Source organism: Trachypithecus francoisi, unplaced genomic scaffold (assembly GCF_009764315.1).
Source record: "Trachypithecus francoisi isolate TF-2019V2 unplaced genomic scaffold, Tfra_2.0 Lachesis_group11, whole genome shotgun sequence".
Lineage (NCBI taxonomy): Eukaryota > Metazoa > Chordata > Mammalia > Primates > Cercopithecidae > Trachypithecus > Trachypithecus francoisi.
Genome location: NW_022681456.1, coordinates 132,176,980 through 132,204,905, shown reverse-complemented (window position 1 = coordinate 132,204,905; position 27,926 = coordinate 132,176,980). Strand labels below are relative to the sequence as shown.

At 52.4% G+C, this 27,926-nt stretch overlaps 2 pseudogenes; both read left to right on the top strand.

The window, feature by feature from the left end:
* The first annotated feature begins 176 nt into the window (after nt 1-176).
* On the top strand, nt 177-1,408 carry LOC117090744 (annotated as a pseudogene).
* A 5,203-nt stretch (nt 1,409-6,611) lies between these two features.
* On the top strand, nt 6,612-17,727 carry LOC117090745 (annotated as a pseudogene).
* Nucleotides 17,728-27,926: the final 10,199 nt, after the last annotated feature.

Here is a 27,926-nt window from a genome sequence, read left to right as displayed (position 1 = left end):
CGCTGAGAGCTACAAAGTTCAATCTGGCTTTCCAGATTTTTTTTTCTTCCCATTACTAACGGAAGAAATCAAGAAGCGCCAGGCAGAAGGGCCCTGCTCCCACCAATCAGAGCCCAGCCGAAGGCTAGGGCAGGAAGTGCGGCGGTGGGACGCGCGGTGACAACCCCTCGCCCCCGGGACCCGCCGGCCTGGGCAGAGGTCGGTGAGGCCGCTGCGCGACAGCTCCGGGCCCGCGCCTTTCGCTTTCTCCCGCCCAGCAAGTGAGAGGATAAATCACGGGGCGGGGGCAGTGCGGCCCCAGCCACCGCGCACCCCGCGCACAGACCCCCGCTACACGCGCGTCTCAGGCGGGGTCGACCCAGACGAGTCACCGGGCGGCGCACAGCGCTACTAGCAGGGCAGCCAGGACCCACGCGCGCGGGTCCACGCAGCCACCTAGATAAGTGACAAAACACTCAGGAAGCCATCATGCGGGGCCAAGAAAGAGCCCCCACCCACAGTCACGGACTCCCTCGTCTGAGGGTCCGCGCAGTCCCCTTGGTGAGTCTGGGGAAGCAGCCTCACTGCGAGGGAGGGCGGGGAGGGCGTTGGAGTCTCCACACGCGGTGACCCGGACCCCGCTCCATGAGTGGGTCCATGCAGGGCCCCCTCTGCCGCACGCGGGGACCAGCCAGGCCGCGGAGGACCGGGCAGAAGCCAGCACCCGGGTCCATGCAGTCCCCTTCGCGGCAGACGCGGGGAGCCGGGGAGCAGTGCGGACCGGCCCACACCCGCAGGGCACCCGGGACCTCCGCGCTGGCCCACGCGGTATCGCAGCAGACGCGAAGCCCCCGGTGCCACTCGAGGCGTAGACAAAGCCCGGGCGCAGGGACCCGGGGTCCCGACCCCGGACCCTGCTGAGCCCAGCTCGGAGCCGCCACGCCCGGCGCAGAGACCCCCGCCCGGTCCGGAGACTCCGTCGCCCGTCGCCCAGTCTCACCTCGGGCCGCCGCCTCCCAGCCCTAGCTCCTCGCCGCCGCGCCTGGGCCTACTAGAGCGCAGCTGAGCAGCCGACAGAGACGCAGCAGCCTCAACAAGGGAGCCGCTGGGCGGGGCCCCTACCGCCGCCGCAGCCGCCGCTTCAGCCAGTGTTCCCCGCTCAGGATCCGGCTCGGATCAAGGAGCTGCAGCTGGCGCTGGGTTGAGGCCGGGACACACACCATGCAGGTGTACAGGGCCCCGCCCGCCGCCCGCCGCTCCGCCCCCAACGGAGCCGGGCGCTCAGGGCCCGCCCCCCAGCCAATGGGGAGCGAGCTTTGCAGAGAGGGCGGGGCCTTAGGTAACAGAGGGAGGTTGGGCCTTAGGCCTTAGGTAACATAGCATATGGTTGTAATCCCAGCTACTCAGGAGGCTGAGGCAGGAGAATCACTTGAACCCTGGAGGCGGAGGTTGCAGTGAGCCGAGATTGTGCCACTGCACTCCAGCCTGGTGACAGAGTGAGACTCCATCTCAAAAATAAATAAATAAATGAAGCCCCTTGAATGTAAGAAATGTGGTAAATCATTTACTCTTTCCCATTTTCTCATAAACATGAAAGAGCTCACACTGCAGAGAAACCTTAAGAATGTAGGAAATGTGGTCAAGCCTTCAGATTTTCGTGTTTGTGAAAATTTGGGAGGCCTCAGACTGGAGAAAAGCCTTTTGAATTTAAATTTGTGGTAAGGCCTTCAGTTGTGTTAGTTCCTTTGAATGACACCAGCTCATTCCTGAGAAAAACCCTATGAATGTCCAGAATGTGGGAATGTTTCATTTCTCTCATACCCACTCAAGCACATATGAAAATGCACACTGTAGCTGGCTGGACCTTGTAAATACAAGAACGTGCACAGCATTAAAACTAATAGTTTAGAAACTGCAAGAATATTTTCAGTTTTCACATTCACTTGAAAAGTCATGTGAAATCTCCCACTGGAAAGAAATTCTATAGGTGAAGCTTTTCTAATTTGGAAAGCCTGATGCAATTAATGATAGTGCAGTGCTTGGAAAAAATGTATGAAATGTTACACAAGTGACACTAGCCAGTGTGTGGGATTTTCTTATCACTGTTGCTTATCAGCATGCCAAAAGTCGAATCTTCGGACTCAAGTCTTGCCGGCCTTAGACATAATGGCCTTACTGCATGTGGAGCTAACCCCAGGACGATGGAGTGGCATTCTCTGGAGGATTAGGTGGTCTCCACCAATGTGGCTTGATGGGCTCCTGAACTCTTTCCTGTAACCATGCAGAGAGTCTACACTGCCAGTGATCATGTGCCTCAACTCTTTAGATGTAGAAACTCAAAATATTCAAAATATTCTGAAACAGTTTCCATTGAAAGGAAGAGAAAAGAGGTCAGGTGCCACGCTGCGGTCAAGAGAACTAGTAGGTGGCTCACAAGAACACTCTGTCGCTACTGTCTGTGCCTCTGTCACAACAAATATCCTGATCCTTTAGTTTTAAGGGTACAGGGCCATTTTCCTCCCTTCTTACTGGTAGTTCTCAAGATAACTGTATGATATGCTGGGAATGCAATATCCTGATAATCAGGTGACATTGGTCAGAACAGCCCAGGCTCTGTTAGAGTCCCTGCTCGAAACAGAATGTCCTTTAACGCTTGTGTCCAGCAAACCACATCGTGTGAGAAAACCCAAGGTGGGTTCCTTTCTGGGGTCCCTCAGTTGTAGCGCAAGTGAAGCATTTACAGTCAAAACTCCATCCATCTGCTCTGGGTAGCTTTCCTGATCTTGCGGTAGCGGTTCATATTGAATCCCAGACTGCCGTTGTCTTCTGTTTGCTGTTTGTAAGTAATACATTCACTTCATGGAATTTATGTATGAATGTGTTTGGTCTCATTGTACTCAGAAATGTTGGTAGCCATTGCACAGTGAACCCGCCTCATAATTGGTGAAAACACTTATGGCCCCCTTATGCCACAGCAAGGAGGTTAATTCAATCAAACATAAACTTCGTGTTCATAAAACCCTGTAGCACAATTATTACCATGCGGGAGGCCTTTAACAATGGTGATGCTGATTTGAAGAACTCTGAAGGAAGAAATTGACACAAATGGCTTGGGTACATGGGAGTCCCTGATAACTTAAAGCAACCCTTGCTCCCCTCTCCCTAAAAAATGTGGAGAGGCTGGGTGCGGTGGCTCAGGCCTGTAATCTGAGCACTTTGGGAGGCCGAGGTAGGCAGATCACAAGGTCAGGGGTTCAAGACCAGCCTGACCAACATAGGGAAGCCACATTTCTACTAAAAATACAAAAATTAGCTGGGCGTGGTGGCAGGCACTTGTAATCCCAGCTACTTGGGAGGCTGAGGCAGGAGAATTGCTTGAACCTGGGAGGTGGAGGTTGCAGTGAGTCAAGAGCATGCCACTGCACTCCAGCCTGGGTGACAGGGCAAGACTCCGTCTCAGAAAAAAAAAAAAAAGTGGATAAGAACTGAAACAGGTTTCAAATTTCACCTAATTGGAAATGCAAAGTTTACAAAAATAATATTTAAAATAAAAGGTTAAGTGAGTGCTCATTGAAATTTATGCCTCCACAAAATAGGTTAACTTCCACATTTGTTGAAAGCCACCAAAGTTGGGAAGCCTCCGTGTCTGAAATTCACATGTGGCTCAAATAAGAATCATCCCTGGGGATACCCCAAAGTTTCAATATGGTATCCCCTGTGATATTATGAGGAATGACTGTACATAAAACAGGTTGTCTTCCTTTAACTCTGAAAATCATATTATCTTGCCTAAATTCTCCACAACGCATTGCTCTGCAGTATCCTATGGTGGACATAGGTTTCCTGACCAATGAGCACTAAAATTAAATGTGTGCAGTTCCCCTATGTTCTTACCAAAATGGAAATCCCCGAATTCCACCAGTTAGAATAACATGACAGAATGTCAGATTTTGGGAATACGTAAGTTTTCTGTAAGGTTATTAGGTATTGATTCCATTTTATTAATAGATATAAATACATTTAGATGACCTATTTCTCCTGTGTTTTAGTCTTAATAGATTGTGTCTTTTAATTCACCCAGTTGGTCTAAGTTACCAAGTTTGTGGGTTATGGAGATTGTGATATTCTTTATTATTTCATCATCCATGGGCTCTCTAATATAAAGATCTCTTTTAATTCTTATGTTATTAGGTTGGTGCCCAAGTAATTGTGGTTTTGGACCATGAATTTTAAATTTTTATAACTAGGCTGCAACACATCTTTATTAATCAAAATAGAACCCATTACAACGGGCGGGGCGCAGTGGCTCACGCCCGTAATCCCAGCACTTTGGGAGGCTGAAGCAGGCGGATCAGGAGGTCAGGAGTTTGAGAACAGCCTGACCAACATGGTGAAATCCTGTCTCTACTAAAAAGACAAAAAGTAGCCGGGTGTGGTGACATGTGCCTGTAATCCCAGCTACTCGAGAGGCTGAGGCAGGAGAATCTCTTGAACCCAGGAGGCAGAGGTTGCATAAAAATGAAGGTCCTCTCTTGTCTGCCACTAATTGTCTGTGTGTTAGTCCTCGGGCCCAATTCTGCTTCCTTATAAGGCTCCTTCCAGCTCTGAAATTTTGTAACTCTGGTTTCTACTCAAAGCTTCACTTTCCAACTGCCCACACTGGGCTGTTCTAAAACGTTTGTTTTGCCTCCTGATTTTACTTTCCATGCCTTTTTTGTTCTCCTCCCCTTCTCATTACTATCCCATAGTCTTTTGGATTTAAGTTCTTCTAGAAAAGTTCCTCCTTTCTCAGCAATTATTTTTCAGCTTCCGTTGTCTCTGAAAAAAAGATTACAAATGGTCGATTTTATCTTGGAAAGAAGATCCAGAATGTGTTGGCTTCCTGTTTTGTTGGTGAAATGTCTAGAGCTTGGAGATTGGACTTGGGTCAGGATTCCCCACTAAACCTTCCATGAGATAGCTTCAGAGCTGCTGGGCGGGCCGCTATTTCTCTCTCTCTGCTCTGTTTTATTAAACTCAATTAATTTTAAATATGCAGGATAGGCCAGATGTGGTGGCTCCAGCCTGTAATCCCAGCACTTCGGGAGGCCACGGCGGGTGGATCACGAGCTCAGGAGACTGAGAATAGCCTGACCAACAAGGTAAAACTCCGTTTCTACTAAAAATACAAAAGTTAGCAGGATGTGGTGGTGCGCAACTATAGTCCCAGCCACTCAGGAGGCTGAGGCAGGACAATCGATGGAACCTGGAGGCAGAGGTTGCAGTGAGTTGAGATCCCGCAAGTGCTCTCCAGCCTGGGTGACAGAGCTTGACTCTGTCTCTATCTATATAAAAGAAAATATAAATATATATATTCAGGATAAGGGCATATCTAATTCATATGCTTTTATGGCCCAGTATGAACGTTTACATGGAAGCCGGAAATGAAACTTCCCGTTTTTCGTCAGCTTGTAGTCCCTAGCTGATGGTGACGCCCCCCATCCGGTCCCCTAGCAGCCGCCACGCCTCGCCCCCGGGCCTAATGGGCGTGGTGTGGCGGCGGCTGGGGGCGTGACGTGGCGTCCCCCAGTCGCCGAGAGGCGTGGCGTGGCAGGTGCTCTGGACCCGGATCGGGAGTGGTGCCTCACCACCCGGCGATCCGGGGCCCCCAGCCCCCGGGTGGCGTGGCGTGGTGGCTGCTGGGGGCCCGGGATCGCTGGGGGTGGGTCTCCCACCCCCGGCGGTCGGGCGCACCTGGCCCCTGGGGGGCGTGGCACAGCGGCTGCTGGGGGCCAGGATCGCCGGGGGCTGGGTCCCAACCCCGGCCATCGGGGTCCCCCAGGCGCCGCCGGGGGGCGTGGCGCGGCGGCTGGGGGGCCCCGGATCGGGGGGCGTGGGTCCCCAAACCCTCGGCTACCGGGGGCCGCCCGCCGCCGTGGGGCGGGGCGTGGAGGCGGCTGGGGGGCCCCGGATCGCGGCGGGGTGGGTCTCCCAGCCCCCGGCGATGGGGGGCCGCCAGCCGCCGGGGGGCGGCGGCGGCTGGGGGCTCCGGGTACGTGTACACTACCTGGGGTATTAGGAGTAATAATATGGTTATTACACATCAATGATCCATTTTAATAATTATCAATGGTACTAATAATAGGATACCATTGTTAATTTTGGAGAATTATTTTAATTACCTGATTATGCACGCTTAGTATTAATTATTAATATTAATGTCATTGAACAATATTGTTATTCCCTAATACTAATCATTATTTTCTTACCAGCATCACTTTGTATTGATTTAAGTAACATTCATGGCGGATATCATTATTTGATTATTAATGGTGATATTAATATTAATTACCATTCCAAATCGTTAACATTTTAATCCACTATCAATTTTTATCAATTACTCCCAATATGGCAGGGGGTGAACATCCACCCTGTGATATTCTTCTTCATATTCCAAGTCTGAGAGGTTGATATTACTCCCAGTATTGCAGACACTGTACACCCCCGTGTGATACTCTTCCTGATATCCAGAAGGGGAGAAGATGGTATTAATCCCCATATCGCAGGAGGTGAACACCCACTCTGTGATATCTTTCCTAGTATGCAGTGGGAGGGGGGATATTATTCCAATATTGCAAAGATGTACACGCTCCCCCCGTGATATTGTCCTTAATATTCCAAGGCACAGAAGACGATGTTACTCCCAATATCGCAGAAAGTGTACACCCCCCAGTGATGCTGTTCCCATGATCCAGGAGGGAAGAGGATGATATGACTTTCAACCCCTGCACCCTGCAATGCTCTCACCCTGCAACACCGACACCCAGCTCAACCCGACATAAGACCAGAGGTGCTGGCTGGGGGTGTTCATTGCTTCTCTTTTCTCTCTTGCCAGACTCAGTAGGGGAAGCTGAGACCGCTTCTGGCTTTGGGAGAGGCCAGGGAGCCTGTGCGTTTGGAGCCTGGTTGCATGAGAGAAGCATGTGTGGGAACGCCAGGGCCTGGCTTTGAACCCCATTCCCCCAACATGATGCCGAGTGTGGCAGACATGACACTTGGCTTTGCTCTCTCAGGGTTCCATCTGCGACAGGGGCTACTTGTGCCCCTGGCCTCATCAACTCAGGCTGAAGGCGGCCCTGGTCCTGGGCAGAGGGGCTTTGTGAAGCAGAAATTGATGGCCTGGTACAGGGGCCGGGCCTGGCCAGGACCTTGGCCCTGGGAGTTGTAAAGAAGGCCGGCCTTCACCATGAGCATCTGCACCAAGCTGTGTCCATGTCACAGTGTGCTCGGCGTCTGCCCTGGAACAGGTGCATGGCCTGTCTGCGCTCAGGCTCCCCGCCTATGGGGCCCAGGTTCACAAAGGTGTAAAAGAGACAAGCACAGCGCAGGGGCCTCCGAGCCCAGCCAGCCTCGCTTCGATGCTGGGAGGCTGACGTCTTCCATTTTGTCTTCTGCCCAGGCAGGCTGCGGGCCGTCCAGCGGCTGTGCTACTTCTACAGCGTCGTCATACCCAGCGAGGCCCAGTGTGTCCTCTACCATGAGCTCCAGCTCTCCCTTGCCCACAAGGTGACCGACAAAGTGCTGGGGGGGCAGTTCCTGGAGACCATCAGTCAGCTCTACCTGTCCCTAGGCACCAAGTGGTGAGGGCTGGCTTTGCAGTGGTGGGAGTGGGGAGCAGGGAAAGGGGGCTGAGGGGTGCAGGGCAGGGAGGAGGGCACAGGGAAGCTGGCCCAGGACACCATCAGCCCCTTCCCTTTGGATCATTTGGTTCCTTGGCATCAGATGCTTTGAGCTGGTGGGTCTGGGGTCGTCCCAGGGCTGCTGCTGGCCCATGAGTCCCAGCTTGAGCCTCTCTTGTTGGGTCAAAGGTTATCTCAACCCCAGCAGACGCAGTACGTGCACTCTGGGCTGTTCTTCCTACTATGGTGGCTTTTGTCATCTGACCTCTGCCTGCCCCGAGTCTTCACTCCTGGCCTTCATCTGTCCCCTTAAATGTGACCACAGCAGCCACCTGTGGCTTCTCTCCCACAGAAGAGCCAGTTGTGTCATCTGCTTCCCTGGGGCACAGGGTTTCAAGGTCTCACGTCCCATAGGTGGCCCACTCTGCTTCCCCCGAGCATTCTGACCTGGTGGGGTAACCATGGCCCTGGCCACCCCACGCACAGCTCCCGGTGACATTGCTGCAGTCATACCCCCTCGAGTGTCAGACTTACTGAGAGAGCAGGGAAGGAGCCAGATTCCATGGGGACCCGGGAGACTGGCTCCAGTCTTGGCCTCAGGTTCACAGAAGGAAAATGGGCCAGTGTGCTGGAGCCATGTTTCTCAAAGTGTAGTCCCTGGACCAGCAGAGCAGCATCTATGTCACCTAGGAGCTTGTGGCAAGTGGGAGTTCTAGGTCCTGCCCCAGGTCTGTGGAGCCGGAAGCTCTGGGGGCAGGGCCAGCAAGCTATACAGACAGGCCTCTGAGTGACTGTGAGGCCTCTGAGTGACTGTGATGCCTGCACACCTTGAGAACCATCGACCTAGATAGCCTCTGAACACTAACGGCTCCTGGTGCGTCTGGAGAAGACACAAGCCATGTCTGGGAGGCAGGGGAGATGGGCTAGCACACTCCTCCTGCCACAGGGCAGCATGATACTCGATTCCCTCAGAAGGATGTCCTTCATCTTTTCCATGCCGTGTGTTCACCCTGGCCCTCCCAGCAGCCTGGGAAGGGCAGAACACTGCACACACAAGAGGGCCGTTCCCAGTCCCCACATTCCAGATTCATCTGTCACCAGACCCACGGGAGGAGGCAGACTGGTTCCAGGAGGATGAGAGCCCTTGTTCTGACACCTGTGTCTGATTCCAGGACCTACAGATCCACTCTGGACTACATCAAACGAAGTCTGGGGATTCTCATTGACCTCCAGAAAAAAGAGATGGCACATGCCTAGCTGCAAGCAGGGAAGATCTACTACATCCCGCGGCAGAGCGAGCTGGTGGACCTGTACATCCAGGTGAGTGGCAAGGGAGGCAGGAGGGCCTCTGTACTGTTCATTCTCTGTCCATCCATCCATCATCCATTCATCCATGCATCATTCATCCATTCTTTTATCATCCATCTATTCACCCGTCTATCCATCCATTCACCTGTCCATCCACCCATCCATTCATCCTTCCATCATCTGTTTACCTGTTCATCCTTCCATCCATCCATCCATTATCCATTCATCCATCCATCCATTCTTCCATCTTCACATACACCTGTGGGTCCTTCCATCCATCCATCTTTCCATCATCCATCCATTCACTTGTTCGTCTTTCCACCCACCCATCCATCCCTCCGTCCATCCATCATCCATCCATCCTTTTATCTTCCATCCATTCATCTGTTCGTCCATCCGTCCATCTTTCCATCATCTATCCAACTTTATCCTTCTATCCATCCATCATCCATCCATCCTTCATCTGTTCATCTCTTCATCCATCCATTCACCTGTTTGTCCATCCATCCATCTTTCCATTATCCATCCATTCAGCTGTTCATCCTTCTATCCATCCAACCATCTTCCATCCATTCATTCATCATCCATCCTTTTATCTATCCATTCACCCATCCATCCATCCATTCACCTGTTCATCCTTCCATCATCCATCTATTCAACTGTTCATTCTTCCATCCATCATCCATCCATCATTCATCCACTCGTCTGCTCATCCTTCCATTCATCCATCATCCATCTGTTCATCTTTCCATTCATCCATCCATCCATTCATCATTCATCCATTCTTTCATCATCCATCCATTCAGCCACCATCCATCCACCTGTTCGTCTGTCCATCCATTCATCCAACCATTCTTCCATCATCTATCCATTCACCTGTTCATCCTTCCATCCATCCATCATCCATCCACCCATCTATTCATACATCCAACATCCATCCATCCATCCTTCCATCATCCATCCTTTCACCCATCCATCCACTCACCTATTCCTCCATCCATACATCATTCATCCATCCACCCACCAATCTATTAATCCATCCCTCCGTTCATCTGTCTGTCCATTTGTTTATCCATACATTCATCTATCCACCATCTATCCATCCATATGTACATATGGCGCAGGCCATGCAGGCGAGGGACCACCCGGACCCTGATCGCATAAGGCTGCTCTCGAGCAAGGCTTTGAGCCCTCTGGATGTTGGCAAGGCCATTTCCAAGGCCTGTGCAGCAGGTGGCTGGTGGGCTCTTCTGTATCGCTGGAATAATCTATGCTATTTTGCTTTGCATTTGGTTGATCATATATATGCAGAGAACTATTGGAGGGGATTCACGGTGAGGTCTGGGGAGTGTTACTCATTCGGTAATAGTACTGCCCACCCCCACTCCAGATCCTGGAAAATGGGGCAATACCCATGAGCTGAAAAGATAGAAGAGAGATCTTACCACATTACCCTCGGAAAACTTGGCCCTGGGCCTGTCCCTACAATATGGGTTAATGTGGTATCCCCCTAAAGGCAAAAATTCTACGCAAAATTTGTCATGGTTAACTTTCCAACTTATTTCTTATTCTGGGGATTATATAAATGGTGAAAAAATGATGTAAATAGATGGGAGGTTAATTCTATGAAAAGATTTGCGTTTGTGGGACACAGTAAGACGACAAGGATGTTAAATTTGGTGCCCTATACAAAATTGAAAGTAAAATACTAAAATTAGAAAAAAAGGAAAATTGTTGTACAGTTATATGATCAATGTTAAAGTATAACCTTACACTTATAAGAGACTGCTGTGCCAGTTCTAAGCCTATAACCAATTGTGCTGCTATAATTGTCCCTATTACCTTTTCCTCAAGACCACACAATGGTCCCGTCTAGCACCTGTAACCGCAAGAGCCACCAAGTCTGATATAAGACTTTGTTATGTTAACCATTAAGCTTGCCTATCTAGTTTCATAGAAAAAAGATCAGGATTCTCCAAAAGGGTAACCAAGGAAAGAGGAACAAACTGACCATCCATAAAGAGAACTGTTCTTGATGAACTTCTGAGAATATCCTGATAATCTATATATAATTATGTAATCGCCTGATGCTCTGCTAATGGACAATTGTTCTATAAGATACTATATAAGCCTATAATAAAAATCATTCAGGGCTGTCAGCCCTTTACTGGGCTGCAGTCTTGTCTGTGTCCTCTTGCATGTTGTGTCTGGTGTCTTTGTCTCTCGCCACCTTGCCTCTCCCCTTTGGGGTACCCTGACCATGCCAGGGCTGGACCCCGGCATACATACATCATCTACCTTCCACCCATCCATACATTATCTACTCACCCATACATACATACAGACATACACACATCATTCCAACCATGTACCCACCCATCCATCCATCCCATCCATCCACCCATCCGTCCATCCATCAATCTGTCCCTCCATCCATGTGTCTATACATCTGCTCATCCATTCATCCATCCATCTACTCATTCCTAAGCCACTGCTGAGCACCTGTTGTGTACCTTTTCCCTCCCTCCAACCTTTCCCTCCCTCCACATCCTCCCCCAGAGGCCAGCATCTTCTCCCTGAGGGCAGAAGTGTGGCCCCTCACAGTGCCTAGCACCTGCTCAAAGCATGGAACCACTCAGTTAACACGCAGAAGAACTTGCTCCAAGCGACACGTGGTACATCTCCTTACAAAATGAATCTATCATAGCGGCTGTTTTCAGAGGCTTTCCCAAACAGTGTGATCTGGAACAAATTGTGAAGCCCACGAGCCTGGTGAAGCTTTCATTATTGAGCACCTGCTGTATACCTCCTTGAGCTGAGGAGAAGGATCAAGAGCTCATGGCCAAGAGGGGACCAGGCCCACCCACAAACACTGTTGATGTGTGGCCCTGAGCTGCAGCAGGGATGTGGCAACGCAGAAAGGAACCAGGGGATGGGTTCCCAGCAATCTGGGGGCCACGGAGACTGTTTGAGTGCAGGGGGGGTGGGCTAGGGCTAGCCCTGGTGGTAGGATTCACAGGTGTCGGGCTCCTGGGCTGCAGCTGCTTAGTCACCTCCTGGCACTCGGGTGCATCAGTTCATTGTCCTCAAGCCAGTGGTGGGGCAGCCCTAATGCACAGGTCTGAAAAATGCTCAGGTGTACCTGCAGTGTGTGAGAGGAAGGAGGCTGGTGAAGGTGGGTGTGGCCACCTCCCAGGTGTGGGTGTTGAGGGAACTTCTGCCTCCTTTCAGGTGGCACAGAATGTGGTCCTGTACACAGGCGACTCCAACCTGGGGCTGGAGCTGTTTGAGGCAGCTGGAGACATCTTCTTCAATGGGGCCTGGGAGCGGAAGAAAGCCGTGTTCTTCTGCCAGGTGAGGTGGTCTGTGGGTTGATGTGGGTGGGCCTCAGGGGGGCCACCTGGAGGGCTGAGGCACAGGTGTGGCAGGGCAGAGGCCTCCCACCTGGAGGCAGGGCCACCCATGCACATGCTTAGTTTCCCAGTGGTCTCACCGGGAATGATATTGACAGTGCCCCTGCCCGGGACAAACGCTTGGGTCCTGGACATGACTATGGCCCTACCCTTTCCTAGTGATCTCACCGGGAATGATATTGACCGTGCCCCTGCCCGGGACAAACGCTTGGGGCCTGGACATGACTATGGCCCTACCCTTGCCTAGTGATCTCACCGGGAATGATATTGACCGTGCCCCTGCCCAGGACAAACGCTCGGGTCTGGACATGACAGTGGCACTACCCTTGGCACCTGATGATCTCAAGCAACCATGAGCGGGAAGTCCTGTCCCCCATCTTCCAGATGAGGAAGCTGAGGCTCAGAGAGGCACAGAGACATGTCAAAGGACACACAGCATGTCAGTGGGATACCCAGGGCCAGGGCCCAGACCTGCATGCACCCCGAAACGGGGATGGCTTCTCCCTTCCTCTGAGCTCACGGGGTGGCTTAGCTCTGGGCACAGAGAAATGTGGTGTTTTTAGAGCAGAGTGCTGGCTCCCCCGAGTCAGACCCCCGGTGCCCTGGGTGGGAGAGGCCGGTCTGAGGCTGCCAGGTGTAGCTGGATGGGCCTCAGATGACTCTTCAGCCCCCAAATTGGGTGTCTGAACCGTGCGTTATCCCAGAGCACAGAGCTCTGTGGAGGTGCAGGGGTAACTGGGGCGTGGGATGCTCCAAGCACACGTTTGAGCTCTGAGGAGGGCGCTGGGCAAGGTGGGTGCTGCGGGAAGCCTGACCCCACCTGCCTGTGTGGTAGGACCGGGTCCTGCCCCTGGCAGTGACTACGGGCAACTGCAAGGTGAGCTGCAGCTGTGCAACAAGCCGGTGGCACTGCTGGCCACGCTGGAGGAGCCCCAGGAGGGCTTGGAATTTGCCCACATGGCCCTAGCACTCAGCATCACTCTGGTTAAGTCCCCTGAGCGCCCGCCCTGCCAGGACCCACACTTTGCCAGAGCCGAGCCTCCATGTCTGCAGGGCAGGAGCTGAAACAGCTGCTGGATTTTCCCGGTCTCCTGTCCAGGCAGACAGATCTGCCCAGCTGGCTTCCCTGTCTGGCCGTGGGGCACAGACCGAGGTCTCTCACGTAGTGCAGAGCTCCCTGCCTGGCTGAGCTCTGCTTCCTCTGTCTCTTCCCGCTGCTGATCACAAGGGCCACCCAGTGTGCCCTCTGCCTTCCAGACATGCCAGACATCTCGGTCCCTGGAGGTGCCAGGCTGAGTGGCACATTCCCTTTGTCTTGTGCCCTTTCTACCCTCATCAACCACACAACTCTCTGGCTGATGAAATCCCAGTTCCCCTTCCAGCAGCCTGCCCCTTAAGGCCGGGCAGCCCCTGGTGCTGTGCCAGGTCATCTGTCCTCCTCCAGAGACAGGGAACCCTGGGCAGGCTGCATGCTCCAGCGCCTTGTGCCCTGGGGCCCAGTACAGAGTAGGTGTGCAGCTGTGTGGGAATGCATTGAATGCAGGCTCCACAGCACTCGCCCTGAAAAGGGGAGGACATCGGAGACAGCCTAGCTGGGTTTGCGCAACTGTGGGGGTACCTGGACCTCAGGCACGCAGTGACTCCCCAAGATAAGGGGCTCTGGTCGTGATACACCCAGGAGGAGTCGGATGTCACGTCTGTGGGCTGCATGGAGCCGGGGTGCCCGGGAGCACCTGGACTGCGTGGCTTTTGGGCTCCCCTGGTTAAAACCAGTGAGCAAAGGCAGGTGGCTATGTGTAGGCACAGAGCTGGGCCATCGAAGCCCGACTTTGCCAAAGCCTCACAGTACACAGGGGCAGGCCTTATTAGTTCTGCTTTACAGATGGGAAAGTGAGTCTGGGAACCTGGAAGGGACTCGCCAGAGCTGCCCAGGTGACCGCAGGTGCCTGGAGGCAAGCCAGGTGCTGCCCGGGCTCTGCATACCTGCTCCTGAGGGGCCTGTGCCTGACTGCCCCAGGGAGCCACGTCCTCACACCTGCCCCTTTGGCCTACACCCCAGGGGACCGGCTGAACGAGCGTGTGGCCTACTACCGGCTGGCCGCCCTGCACCACCGGCTGGGCCATGGCAAGCTGGCGGAGCACTTCTACCTCAAGGCCCTGTAGCTCTGCAACTCGCCGCTGGAGTTCGACGAGGAGACCCTCTACTCCGTGAAGGTGTACCTGGTGCTCGGTGACATCATCGTCTATGACCTGAAGGTGGGTGGGGAGGGACAGGGCTGAAGGTGGGTGGGGAGGGGCAGGGCTCTGGGTGTTCCCGGCCCCCTTGGAGTGGGATCTCCACAGACCCCAGGGGTCTGGGTTCCAGCCTTCCTTAGGAATGGCCCAGTGGCCTCCCTGGGGCTCTGCACCCAGCTAGAGGAGCCGGCAAGGTTAGCAGATACAACCCAGCTCCCAAGCTGGCCAGGCCCCACCCTCAAGAACTCAGTCTCAACCAGGGAGGCTGACACATGAGCGGGCAATGGTGGCTTCTGGGTAAAGAAGGGGGATTGTAGTCAGGGGGACCCTCCTGGAGGAGGTGACACTAAAGCTGAATCTTGACTGTCAAGTTGCATTTAACAAAGGAAGCAGGTCGGGAGAAGGATATTTCGGAGGACGGCATCATCCTCACGTTGAATCCATGATGCAAGATCCAACCCAAATCCCGGTGCCTCCTCTAGGAAGCCTGCCCAGGGTGCCAGCCTGCACTGAGCAACTCCTTCCTGGAGTCCCGAGACACCTGGAATCTTCACATCACCCAGGAAGGGTGGGGTGGGACCAGTGTCTTACCATTGGGTTCACAGACAGGGAAACCCCAGCTCAGGGCAGGAGTAGTAGGGCGGGGTCCCAGCGAGCCAGGCTGAGACCTTGCTGGGTCAGGTCTGTCTCGAGGGGAGGTGCTGTGCTCCCTCTGCCCCAGCCCTGCAGGGGTGGAGAGCTGGGACTGGCAGACTCAGACCTGGGGTGTCTCCACCCCTCTACCCAGCAGGCACCGCCCTTCCTCAGCATCGCACCGGCACCGCGTCAGTGCTCCTTATGGACTGAGGGGCCAAGGCGCTCCAGTCCAGGGGGCGAGATCTTGGGGGCCTGAGAACAACATGAACTGGGGCAGCTCTAAGACCCCGCCCCGTATCCCTCACCGCAGTCCTGGGGCTGCCCGGGAGGCCCCCGCCCAGTGCTGGCGACACCTGGTGGTCAGAAGCGGTCCCTGTGGCCTCCCAAGTCCCAGCCAGACAGGGAGGGGCCAAGTGTCAGGCCCAGAGGGACGCTGCTCACCGCTCAGGGGCTCGCCTGGGACCCAGGGGACGGGCCTCCCAAAAGTGGGCCTTTATCTCTCTTGGTCAAGCTGCCACCCTCTCCGCCTGTCCAGGAGGAAGGAAAGGGCCAAGTAATACCTGAGAGGCCAAAGTCCATGGTTGGGGTCGAGGGGCAGAGGCCTCCTTCACGTCCTTCCCATGCACAGCCCTCCTTGCCATGTACAGCCCTCTGGGTCTCATCGTGACAGTGCTGTCAGTGCAGGCCAGCTTCCCACAGGGAGGCCCCCTCGGAATTCCCCAAGGGCGGCTGTCTTTCCAAGGCCACACCCTTCTCCTTGTATAGGAGGCTCTGGACCCAGGGCCCGGAGCAGTGGGAGAAAAAGCCGATCTGGATGGGGCCTGGAAGGCTGGCAAAGAAGCAGAGGTAAATGGGCATCTTTTCTAATTGCCTCTAAAATGGGGTCCCCTTTAGTCTACACATGAGAGTGAGCCCTGGAATAGGGTGGATTAGGTGTGTCCTGGCTCAGCCTGCCACTCACTAGCTGCTGCACACACTACAGGCACATGGAAATGCACACGCAAATGCATACACAGGCACACACAGGCGTGCACACAGGGACATGCACACACAGGCACACAAACACATTCACACACACAGGCACACGCAGACACATATGCATTGGCTGGCTCCTTCCTGTTTAGTTGGGAAGCCCCCACCCCTTCAGGAAGCCTTTGCCTCCCCCCACCGGCTGAGTCCGGGGCCTCCTGGGCCCTTCACTGTCTCCTGGGCTTCCATCTGCCACAGCCCGGGCCACCTTTGTGGTCAGTGTTCAGTCCCAGGTCCCTCAGACTGGGAGCAAGGACGTTAGGCTCAGCCATGCACCCAGCACAGAGTCCAGTGTTCGGCTGGGCCGGGGGGCATTGGATGAGCACTGGCGGTGACTCGGGGCCGTGAGGGAATGGACTGCTGCATCTTGGACTTTGTCCTTGGCCCTGGGAGCCATCTTGAGATGGTAAAGAGGGACAGGGCAGGCACGGGTCTTAGAGAGGTCCCTTGGGTCACCCCCATGTGGAGGAGGCGCCTGGGGAGAAGCCAGGTGGGGGGTGGGAGGGTCAAGGAGGAGGTCTGGGAGGCAGCATCCCAAACCAGGGATGGTGAGTTTGAGCCAAAGATGCATTGAAAATGGGAGTGGATGTCTGGGGAGTCACACATTGTCAATATTTCAGGGAACATTGACAGAGAGAATACCTGTGAGATGGTTTTGTACCTGGCCTGGCCCGTGGAGGGCCTGGAAATGGTCAGCATGGACGGGGGCCAGAGGGGAGCCTGGGTCACTCAACACTGTGCCCCTGCTGTGGCTTGGAGCCACGGGTCCTGCATGGAACGCTCAGAGCAGGCAGGATCTGCCCTGACCACAGCCCCGGGGAAAGCAGCCACTGCCTGCAGAAAGGGTGGGACTGGGACAGGAGGCTTCGGGTGAGTGGGGCGTAGGGAGAGTCAGGAAGGCTTCCAGGGATGTCAGGATCGTCCCCACCTCCTGCAGCTGAGACCACAGCAGTGTCACAGGCTTCAGGGCTCATGGGGTGAGCCAGCATTGGCTGGACATGTGGAATGACCTGGAGACAGGAACGGCCTCTGGGAAGACGGGCTCCGAGTCCCGCTTTTGCTGAACATGGCCTGTCCCTTTCAGGACCCGTTTGATGCAGCCGGGTACTACCAGCTGGTACTGGCAGCCGCCGTGGACCTGGGCAACAAGAAGGCACAGCTGAAGATCTACACGCGGCCCGCCACCATCTCCCACAACTTCCTCCTGGACCGCGAGAAGTCGCTCTTCTTCTACCGGAAGGCCAGGACCTTCGCCACAGTGCTCAATGTCTGCAGGGTCAACCTCTGCCACTCTGCGGGTGGGCACCCTGGTTGGCCCCAGCCACCCTCGCTGAGGACAGCATCCGAGGGAGTGGGTTTTGTGCAAGGAGGATGGTCTCCTGCCTCTCCTGGTGTCTCCCGTGGCTCATTTTCTGGGAAATGGAGGCATGAAAGCAGGGTTCAAATAGCAATAATTTTTTTTTGCAATATCATACCGAAGTCCCCATGGCATCCTTCCCTGTGTGCTTCCTGGGCGGGGTCTAGGGGCCAGCTCCTTCCCTGGTGGCAGCCCTCTGATCTTGGGGATGAGAAGGACCCTGAGTCCAACAGACCTGGGCCAGCTCACCATGAGTCTCGGTTTCCTCGGCGGCCAGAGGGGAGACGGTGGTGGAACTGCCTGGGCCGCTCCCTGCTCAGAGCTTTTGCTGTAGGTCTCCTGCCGCCCTTGCCCTTAACCTTCAGGCCACTGTGCCCGGATAGGGGGCTGCTAGTATCCCTGTCCGCCATTGAAGAAAGAGAGGCACAGAGAGGTTAGGTGTCTGGCCCACCGTCACGCAGCAGGTAGGGGCGGAGACGCAGAGCCCAGTACACTGACCACCACACCACCGTGCCAGCCTGCAGCCAGGAAGGTGTCTCCCATGAGGACCCAAGGTCAGCTCCTGGACCTCTCTTGTGGTATCAGGAGAGCCGCAGGCGAGTGAAGGTGGCCCCGGGGAGCCCTCACTCAGTGTCCTCTGCTCCCAGACTTGGTTGGGCCAAGCCTGGCCAGTCCCACCTCTGGCCACTGGTCAGCCCTGCGGGAAGTGAGATGCACGGATCTCCGCCTGTGTAGACGCTGCTACCCAGTATTGAAAGCTTTATCTGGGCTGCCCCCCAGCCGTCCCCACATAACCCCTCCCCTTCTGGCCCCCGGCCCTCATCCCAGTCCCTGGAATCCCAGGTTTTCCTTCTTGGACTCTCTTGGCCCCAGGGAACACAGCTCACACGGTCTCTTTGACAGTTTATGCAAGGAAACCGAGGTTCAGAGACTGTGGATGTCCCACTTGATCTCACATACACTGCACTCTCCCAGGCTCCTCTTTTAAACACTTTAAATGAGGTGACTTTCACATCGCATGCAATTAACTATTTCAACGCGAATGTGGTGGCATTTGTGCACTCACAGTCCTGTGCAACCACTCACGCCAAGTAGTTTCAAAACGTGTTCATCTCCCCAGAAGAAACCTCCCATCCTCACTAAGCAGTTACCCCTCCTTGGTATCCCCCAAGCCCCTCGTTTAATGGAAGGGGAAGCTGAGGCCCGGAGAGAGACTTGCCAGTGGGCAGAGCTCTGATAATAAGTAATCAGGCACCCATCTGCTGGTTCAATCCTGGGTTGGTTTTCCACCCAGCAGAGGTGACAGAGCCAGGAGGTTCTGGGAGCGCCACAGGTGTCACTGGTTCAGGCCTGGGTTGGTTTTCCACCCAGCAGTGGTGACAGAGCCAGAAGGTTCTGGGACCCCATGCTTGCAGCCAGAGCTCTGCCCCGACCTTCCCCACCAGGGGGCAGCAGAGAGCTTTCCAGAACCGGCCGCGGGGCTGGCGGGAAGCAGGGGGTCAGAGCTGTAGACAAACCTCAGGTGGACCCCAGATCGCTGTCTCCGTGGGTTGGGCTTGGGAATTGGAGAGGAGGCCGCATGATTGGAAACGTGAAGACAGCACGGCCTGGCTGGAGCAGCCGGAAGCGTCGTCACGTTTACTGAGGACACAGACTTCCTGCCCGCTGGGCCGGGCCTGCAGCCATTCTTCTCAGGTTGGGGCCTGTAGGTCTGGGTTGCTCTCGGTCCCTGACCTGCCTCAGAGTCCGGGGGGCTTTGGAACTCTGCCTCCCCATCTCCACCCACCCTGGCTGGTGCCACGAGGGGACTGGATCCTGGGATCCTGTTCCTCTTGGGCAGCAGAGACTGGGGGACCAGAGGAGATGATGGGTCTTCAAGCCCCACATTCACACCCCAGCCCGCCACGCACAGTCTGGGGGTTCGGGGTGAGGGAGTTGATGTCTCTGAGCCCCAGTTTTGTCACCACTAAAAAGAGGCCGACATACTGGGGCAGAGTGCCAGCCTCAGGGCTAACAGACGCCTGTTTCCTACTGACAATACCTCTTACTCCTAGGAACAGCTCCAACAACCACACACTAGGGAACACTCAACCCAGGCCAACTTGTCAGAGGCACGGGAGCCAGAGCGACTCCATCTTGAATGGGGGCTGGGTAAAGGGAGGATGAGACCTGCTGGGCCGCCTTCCCAGGAGGCTAGGCATTCTTAGTCACAGGATGAGATAGGAGGTCGGCACAAGATACAGCTCATAAAAACCTTGCTGATAAAGCAGTTTTCAGTAAAGTCGGCCAAAGTTCACCAAACCCAAGATGGCCACGAGAGTGACCTGTGATTGTCCTCACGTCTCATTATGTGCTAATTCTAATGCATTAGCTGCCACAAGACACTCCCACCAGCGCCTCGACAGTTTACAGATGCCATGGCAACATCTGGAGGTTCCCTACGTGGTCTCAGAAGGGAGGGCAGAAACTCTCAGTTCTGGGAATTGCCCACCCCTTTCCTGGAACACTCATGAATAGTCCAACCCTTGTTTAGTGTATGATCAAGAAATAACCATGAACATGGGCAACCAGCAGCCTTTGGGGCCACTCTGCCTGTGGAGCAGCCATTCTTCTTTCTTCTTTTTTTTTTTTTTTTTTTTTGAGATGGAGTCTCGCTCTGTTGGCCGAACTGGAATGCAGTGGCATGATCTTGGCTCACTACAACCTCTGCCTCCTGGGTTCAAGCGATTCTCCTGCCTCAGCCTTCCTAGTAGCTGGGATTACAGGCACCTGCCACCACGCCCAGTTAATTTTTTTTTAGTGGCGACAGGGTTTTGCCATGTTGGACCAGGCTGGTCTCGAACTTCTCACCTCAGGTGATCCACCTGCCTCGCCATCCCAAAGTTATAGGATTACAGGAGTGAGCCACTGCGCCCGCCCAGAGTAGCCATTCTTTTATTCTTTTTCTTTCCTAATAAACTTGCTTTCACTTTATGGACTCGCCCCGAATTCTTTCTTCTGTGAGATCCAAGAAACCTCTCTTGGGGTCTGGATCGGAACCGCTTTTCAGTAACAAACTTGCTTAACCTCTCAGACCCTTCGTCTCTTCATCTGTAACCAAAGACAAAGCCTCCCCCGAGGTTCCAAAAGTGTGCAGAGAACGCATGGGAAACGAGGGGCACAGCGTTGGTGTGCAGAACCAGTATCACAGACTGGGTGTCAAGCCACTGTCATACTGGAAGTAATATCACGCTCTCCCCCACAAGTTATGAGGAACAATATCACAGGGGGGTGTGTACCTTCTCTAGTAGTGGGAGTAGTATCATCATCTCTTCCTTTAGATGACAGGAACGATGTCACAGGTTGGGTGTACATCCCGTGTGTTTTTGGAAGCAATGTTATTCTCTCTTCTTGTAGGTTTTACGATTCATATCACAGGCGGGGTGTACACCCCTTGTTATATTGGATGGAGTCTCATCCTCTTTCAACCTGTATCTTTAGAACAATATCCCATGGGGGTTGTATATCTCTTCAATATTGGTAGTAATACCATCTTCTCCTTTCCTGGATATGAGAAACAGTATCAGAGGAGGGGTGTACACCCCTTACAATGTTGGCAGTAATATCATCTCTCACCTGTGGTTATTAAGGACAAAATCCCACGGTGGCTGTATGGTTCCTACTTTATTGGGAGTAATATCATCTATTCACCCCCTGGATATCAGGAACCATATCGCAGAAGAGTTGTCCAACCCTTTCGATATTGTCAGCCATGTCATCTTCTTCCCGCCTGGATATTAGGAACGATACCCCAGGGCTGGGGGCGGTGTGCACCCACTGCGATATCGAAAGAAAACTCAGCCTCTTTCCCGCTCGATATTAGGAACTATATCACAGGCAGCTGTACACTTCTTGCCATATTGGGAGTCTTATCATCCTCTCCTATCTTGGATATCATGAAAAATATTACAAACGAGGTGTACACCCGCTGAGATATTGAGAGTAATATGCTCTCCTCTTCGGGATATTACAAACAATATCACAGGAGGTGTGTACAACCCCTGCGATATTGGGAGAAATATCATCCTCTGCCCTTGAATATAAGAAACAGTATCACAGGAGGATGTACTCCCCCGTGATACTGGGAGTCATATCATTTTATTCGGAACAATAGCACAGTGGGTATGTAAAACCCCTGCGATATTACCACTAGTATTATCTTCTCCATCCCAGGATATAAGGAACAATATCACAAGGGGATGTACACCCCTGTGATATTCGGGATAATATGTGCCTTTCCCCGGCTGGCTATTAGTAGTATCTTCCTCTCCCCGGCTGGATGTGAGGGAAAATGTCACATTGGAGGTCCACGCCACTTGCGATATTGGGAGTAATATCATCCTCTCGCACTCTGGATAGAAGAAACAAGAAGACCGAAAGGATGAACACACACTGCGGTAATTTCATTAATGTCATCCTCTACCCCCTGGTTATTAGGAAAAACAGCATAGAGGAGTGGACAGTGGACACTTTCTGCGATATTGGGAGTAATATCAACTTCTCCTCGCCGGATATCAGGAATAAGTCTATTAATTATTAATATTAATAAATATGATAAAAATTAATACTAATCAACGACATTAATGACAATAAAGACACTAAATATTAATACTAATTAAAAATGTTAATGATTAGTATTAATAATATTAACACTATTAATAAAATGATATCAATTAATGTTATTTAAATCAACACTAAGTGATGCTGACAATAAAATATTAAGAATTAATCATAATAAATGTCAATTATTAAAAATTAATTTTTGGCGTCCATCATCTACTTAAAATAATTATCAATATTAATGGTAAAATATTAATTGATAGTATTAATAATTATTACAATCGATTCTTGATGTTTAATAATTAATAATATCATTTTTCCCTGAGCAATACATTGGAGGTGTACACCGGTCTGTGAAAGAGTTCATTATTTCCAGAGGGGAAGACGATACTACTCACAATATCCAAAACAGGCCGTGAGTCCACCATGGCTCCCAATAACCAAGGGGGGGAAGGGGTGGCTATGGCTCCCCACCTTGTGGGGGGTGGCTCACCCCCCTGCGAGGTAGCTCCCAATAGCCAAGGGGGGGAGAGGGGATGGCTATTGGTCCCCACCTCGCGGGGGATGGCTCACCCACCTTGTCACAGCCCCTGCTTTTGACAAGGGCATTCCAAAGCTAATCTGAAAAACTAGTCCAGGCCATGATCGGTGGGGGTCGGAATTGCCTCATCACCCCACCTCCCTTCTAGAATTAGAACTTAGACTCTTAGTCTGATGGGAAACATTTACAATCTATTCTCTCCGAAGCTACCTGGGGGATTCCCTCCACATGACAAAGCCTTGCTCTCCACAACCCCTTATCTGACAACTCTCTCGACCATCTGTCAATCAGGAAATTTTTGAATCTATCTATAACCTGGACACCCCTGCTTCCAGTTGTCCCACCTTTCCAGACCAAACCAATGTACATCTTACATTTATTTGATCGATTGTCTCATGTCTCCCTAAAAACTATAAAACCAGGCTGGGCTCTGACCACCTCGGGAATACGTTCTTAGGATCTCCTGAGGGCTGTATCAAGGGCCATGGTAACTCATCTGGCTCAGAATAAATCTCCAAATGCTTCACAGAGTTTGACTCTTTGCTGACATGGTACCTTTCATGGGTATTCATCTGGGGGACTCACCATCAACCGGAGGCAGCAGGTGCCCACTGTGCAAAAGTCTCTGCAGGACTGAGCCTCTGGCACGGGGACTCCAACCCCTGAAGCAGCAGCTCTCCCACGTCCCACAGCCTGATAGACCTGCACCTCCCGGGCTTCTCATTTCAGAGTCTCAGCAACACATCTACCAAATGTCGTCAACATCACAGAAGATTCCTCGAGGCTTTTGGCTGTTGGTTCTGGTGGACATTTTAGTGAATGAATCACTATTTCAAGGAGGATAAAGGCTCACTATTCAAAGGCATGTGTTTGTCAAGTTTTGTCATTTCAGCTTCATGCATTTAAATCATGAAGTGAGGCTTGTACCTGATACATTACAGAATCTCTACAAAATAGAGAAAATTCCAATTCTGCACATTCACTCTTTCTTTTCCATATGCATATGGATGGTGGTAATTTAAGTTGCCATTCCAACAGGATTTCTAATTAAACTGTCTTCTACTTTAAACACTACGTGTTAAACATTACACATTCCATTGTTAAACATTTAGAGCAGGGTCTGTATGGCCCGTTTTAAAGATTTCTTCCTCACTAAAAACAAGCGTTTAAACAATAAATGGTCTACTCTAAAATTTCTAGAGACAGAGATACATTTGGAGAGTGGACACACTTAACACAGAAATCCAGAACATCAAACAGGCACAACCAGCTGTGAGGGTGGTAGGGGCGCCATGTGAGTGCCCCTCAAAACACGCACAAGCCTGGCTGCTTAAAAGGAATGAATATAGCTCAACACTCCTATGTGAACATTGACGTGTCTACTGCCTTACAGAATCCTCCTAGCTGAGCTGCAGGAACCTTCCTTGGGGCCTTTTCTCACCTACACTGCCTACAGGTGCCCACTGGGCTCCCTGGACAGTCTCGTGTCTTTGTTTAGAATATCACAGTACTTGGAGGCCTGTTTAATACCAAGTCAGAGCCTTATCATAACTCAGACACCATCCCTCAGGGCTTGTGGGCCAACTTCGGCTAATGCAGGCTGCTCCACAGTGCCCTGCAGGTGGGCTTGGTGCATCCACACGATTTTAAGATTTGGGGCTACCGCTTTCTGCAGTCACAGATGCGGACTTACATATTCATCATGACTGAAGGCAGCACGTATTTTTATGTTCCTTCTGTAATGGTAATAATCATGGCCACATTTCCCCGATCCTTAAAAAAGCCTCCTAACAGCAGTTGCATTCCACCCCCTTCCCTAATAGAATTTACCAAACTAGGTGAAATCAGTCTTCATGAGAAAGTGACAAATCAGTGTTCACACAATGGCATAGTAGCTGGGCATAGAGTGTACGTCAACATTCCAAACTAAGCACCCATCACAATTATTCCCAACTCGCAAAAAAGCTAGAAAAATTAGAAGGCTTAAAACATAATTATAAATGAAAACAACAAGAAATCAAAGTTTCTGAGGAGCATTTGTTAGCCAAGCAAGGAAAGGCATTAACCAGTGCTGATTACATTGCATTTGATTACAGCAGCCAAAGACGTGTCCAGAGGAAGACACTTTTAAAGATTAGTCTTTCAGTAAGAATGGTTGCTTAACAAGTTCAGACTACTGGGCTACACCAATCGTCAATTAAAAAGCAAGGCAAACGAGTGGGAGTCATTTTCCTTAATCCTTAATGTGTCAAAAATTGTCACATTGGTCAAGCTGGTCTCCAATTCCTGACCTCAGGTGATCCGCCCGCCCTGGCCTCCCAAAGCGCTGGGATTACAGGCATGAGCCACCACGCCTGGCTGAGAAGTGTTTGACAGAGGCTGAGGGGAGGCTCCTGTCCCTTCCTGGGACATCCACGTCCCACCCAGCTTCCCACACTGACTATGACACTCGAAGCATCACGGCAAGGGCAGCTGCGTCCCCGCAGTTCTCTGCACTAACGCCACAGCTGCGTGAGCAGCCACAGCCCTGGAGCTGCCACTCAGCCTTATCGAGCTGGCACAAGCACAGCAGAAACTACCACGCCCCCAAGAGGGAGGAGTGGGGACCCAGGGGAGTGAACCAGGAGGAAGGAATGCGGCCCAGGGGAGTGGGGAGGAGTGGGGGTCCTGCGGAGTGAACTATGAGGGAGGTGTGGGGGCCCAGGGGAGTGAACAAGGAGGGAGGCGTGGGGGCCCAGAGCAGTGAACCAGGAGGGAGGCGTGGGGGCCCAGGGCAGTGAACCAGGAGGGAGGAGTGGGGACACAGGGAGTAAACCAGGAGGGAGGAGGGTGGAGTTTGGCCCAGGGAGTGAACCAGGAGGGAGGAGTGTGGTCCAGGGAGTGAACCAGGAGGGAGGAGTGTGGTCCACGGGGTGAACCAGGAGGAAGAGTGTGGTCCACGGGGTGAACCAGGAGGAAGGAGTTGGTCCACGGAGTGAACCAGGAGGGAGGAGTTGGTTCAGAGAGTGAACTAGGAGGGAGGAGCGTGGTCCAGGGAGTTAACCAGGAGGGAGGTGTGTGGTCCAGGGGAGTAGGGAGGAGTACGGTCCAGGGGAGTGAACAAGGAGTCTCTGGGGGTAGCAAGTTCACACATCACAAATACCTCCCAATCCATCCGCATGCAGGGAGAGGACGGAAACCACGCAGGACCTGTAGCGCTTTCTCCTCACAGATGAAGAGTGAGGATACCGACTCATGCATGAAATCAGAGTTAAAGTTCTACCACGGTGGGGAGACGCTTCACAGACCCAAATGGGTGCAAAAAGAAACCAATCATACAAGATCAGTGGATGGAAAGGGATCAGAAATTTAAGCCTGTAACAGGCTTTCAGAAAAAACTTCACTTCATCTGCAAGATGACTGCAGCTCTGCTTGATCATTTCTGCAAATGTCTAACTCGCGTTGAGCCATCTCAGAGCCGTTCAAGAGGAGTCACAAAATCAAAACGCCAAGGCATGCTCCGTATTGTAGATGGCCTGCAACCGTATGGAAATGAGCAGCGGTGCCAGAGCTTTCAAGTTTGTTTGAAGTCAATTCCAGTATGAGGGCAGCATCTTCCTGGCTGAAGCAATGGGGTGGGCTCCTGCTCACGGCATGAGAGACCAGCTTTCAGCTAAGGTGCTGAAATCTAAGCAACATTATAAGAAAAATTACTGAATTCTGCTCGAGGCTCCAAGGGTGTTTTCCTCTCTGAAAGGAGCCCCCTTCCGGGACTTGGGATTGAGTGACAGCCTTCAATTATGGTTATCCTGGTGGTAATAGGGAACTCCTCAGCCTGCTGGGAGCTGGGGCCCTCTACAGCCTCACGGCTCCACAAGCCAGTGTTCTAAGGATCACACGTGTGCAGGTAGCAAAGCTTGCTGCATAGACGACAGGTGCTAACAAGCCCCAAACGTCTCACTCACACTTGCTAACCACATCTCTTTTCTCAGCCTCCACAGCGTTTCACACTCTGCCTTTATATGGAGAAGAACCGTGCATCCTGAGTGCCACAAAGATTCAACTCCTTCCGGGCAGAGGGGTGCATCTTTCCGTCATGGGGTCCTCACTCCAGCCGGCACAGGATTTGCAGAGTGGGCGAGTCTAATGTTGATGACACTTTCTCAATATTCCCTTCACACCCCTCCAAAAACAAGAGTAGTGCCAGCTTCTTACCGAGGTTGTCATGAGGAAAATATTTTTCTCTTATTTGTCACTTTTTAAAGTAATACTTGTGAAGAATGTGACTCTGCATGTACACTGTAAGCACCACACCGTGAACATTCTGCTCTCCTGTGACTGTATTCACAGGTCCCAAGGACAAAACTTCTCCATAGTAGCCAAATATATATATATATATTTTCACATGACTTCCACTCATCTGAAAGTCACAGATGTGGCTTTTCCTTCATAAAAACATCCAAATGATCCACAAGCCAGGTTTAATAAACACGATGGTCCAAGTGCGAAAATGACCCCTCAGTCTCCCTCCCCTCCAAGACCAGGGCAGCCAGGAAACTGCGCTCTCCACTAAATGACAGCCGGCAGGATTCCCTAAATAAGCAGCCGGAAGTTTACCATCTCACAGAGCGCGCCTTTCAAGACTCAAGATGTCCCCCGCTCCCTGAATGTCCTACAAAGAACAGACTACCCAATGAGGACTGAGGCAGTAAAGAAACATGTTTTCGGCCGGGTGCGGCGGCTCACGCTTGTAATTTCAGCACTTTTGGAGGACGAGGCAGGCGGATCACAAGGTCAGGCGATCGAGACCATCCTGAATAACACGGTGAAACCCCCGTCTCTACCAAAAATACAAAAAATAGCCAGGCGTGGTAGCGGGCACCTGTAGTCCCAGCTACTCGGGAGGCTGAGGCAGGAGAATGGCGTGTAGCTGGGAGGCAGAGTTTGCAGTGAGCCGAAATCGTGCCAGTGCACTCCACTCTGGGCGACAGAGCAAGAGTCTGTCTCGAAAACTTAAAATAAATAAAATTTAAAATGTTTTCAGCAAATAGCGTCAGCGACCCACAAATGAGAGGAACCGTTTTGATTCTAGGAGGGAAACACTACAAAGCACGTACATTTTAGCCCCGTAAGTGAATTCTTTGGGCCGTCCTGTGTCCGCTATCAAATGCAGCACATCACCTCAAAAGGCA